The 1712-nt window shown below is 43.6% G+C and overlaps 1 pseudogene across 1 annotated transcript; it reads left to right on the top strand.

Annotated features, from left to right (window-relative positions):
- The first annotated feature begins 421 nt into the window (after positions 1-421).
- On the top strand, positions 422-1253 carry LOC114901716 (annotated as a pseudogene). Its single transcript, XR_003795261.1, has one exon. The product of XR_003795261.1 is annotated as a translationally-controlled tumor protein pseudogene (transcript).
- Positions 1254-1712: the final 459 nt, after the last annotated feature.

Raw genomic sequence — 1712 nt, 5'->3', positions numbered from 1 at the left:
TTAGAGTGGGACTCAAGAATCTGAATTTCCTTTAAAGCTTTACACATCTTCCTCAACTTATGATGGGGTTATGTCTCAATAAATCCATCATAAATTGAAAATATTGTAAGTCAGAAATGCATTTAATACACCTAACCTACTGAATGAACATCACAGCCGAGCCGAGCCTACTTTAAATGTGCTCAGAACACTTACACTAGCCTACAGATGGACAAAATCATCTAACACAAAAAACTGCTTTGTAATAAAGTACTGACTACCTCATGTAATTTAGTGAATACTGTTCTACAAATGCACAAGTGAATGGTTGTCTGGGTGCAGCGTGCTTGGAAGTGTATTGGACTGGGCGCTGGCATTTCATCAAGAGAGAAAGAGAGGTGCCCTCTATATGAGGTTGGGGAGCGGCAGAGTCGGCCTTTTCCGCCCGCTCCCCCCTCCCCCGAGCGCCGCTCCGGCTGCACCGCGCTTGCTCTGAGCTCCGTGCTCCTAAGCTAGTGCCACCGTTGTCTCCCTCCAGTCGCCATCATGATCATCTACTGGGACCTCATCAGCCATGATGAGATGTTCTCCGACATCTACAAGATCCGGGAGGTCGCGGATGGGCTGTGTCTGGAGGTGGAGGGGAAGATGGTCAGTAGGACAGAGGGTAACATTGATGACTCGCTCATTGGTGGAAATGCCTCCGCTGAAGGCCCCGAGGGCGAAGGTACTGAAAGCACAGTAATCACTGGTGTGGATATTGTCATGAACCATCACTTGCAGGAAACCAGCTTCACAAAAGAAGCCTACAAGAAGTACATCAAAGATTACATGAAGTCAATCGAAGGGAAGCTTGAAGAACAGAGACCAGAAAGAGGAAAACCTTTTATGACAGGGGCTGCAGAACAAATCAAGAATATCCTTGCTAATTTCAAAAACTATCAGTTCTTTATTGGTGAAAACATGAATCCAGATGGCATGGTTGCTCTGCTGGATTACCGTGAGGATGGTGTGACCCCATATATGATTTTCTTTAAGGATGGCCTAGAAATGGAAAAATGTTAACAAATTTGGCTGTTTGGATCTATCACCTGCTCGCCATAACTGGCTGGCTGCTGCTTTTCATCCACACAACACCAGGACTTAGATGAATGGGACTGATGTCATCTGGAGCTCTTCGTTTTGATGTTGATTTGTTTGGAGCAGAGGCATTGTTTTTGAGGAAAAAAAAAAAAACGTGTCATGTAGGTTGTCTAAAAATAAAACGCATTTAAACTCAAAATTAAAAAAAAAAAGAGAGAGAGAGAAAGAGAGAGAGGGAGAATCGTGCCCATATGGCTAGCCCAGGAAAAGTTCAAAATTCAAAACTCGAAGCATGGTTTCCACTGAACGAGTATTGCTTTCATACCATCGTAAAGTCAGGGACTGTCTGTACAAATTCTGGTGAGCAGCAATACTTGGGAACCATTGATCTAGTAGTCTTATCCTTTAATCCCAACAGAGAAAGTATGGAAATATGTGGTTCACAAGAGTGGACATGAAGGGCAGGATTGTAAAGCCTAAATGTCAGACCTCCATTCTTTACACGTTCTCACTACAGTGGCCACAACAAAAGGGCCATCTAGAATATTTAAGTCCAAACAGAAACATTAGGAATGGTATCATACAAGTGACTGTCACTTACAGCACCTATGTAAACCTACCGCTTTAGGCCTGATGGCAATAAAATGAAG

Source organism: Monodon monoceros, unplaced genomic scaffold (genome assembly GCF_005190385.1).
Source record: "Monodon monoceros isolate NGI ecotype Baffin Bay Population unplaced genomic scaffold, NGI_Narwhal_1 Super_Scaffold_2, whole genome shotgun sequence".
NCBI lineage: Eukaryota > Metazoa > Chordata > Mammalia > Artiodactyla > Monodontidae > Monodon > Monodon monoceros.
Note: the sequence above shows the minus strand (reverse complement) of the source record. Positions and strands in the feature narration are given on the sequence as shown.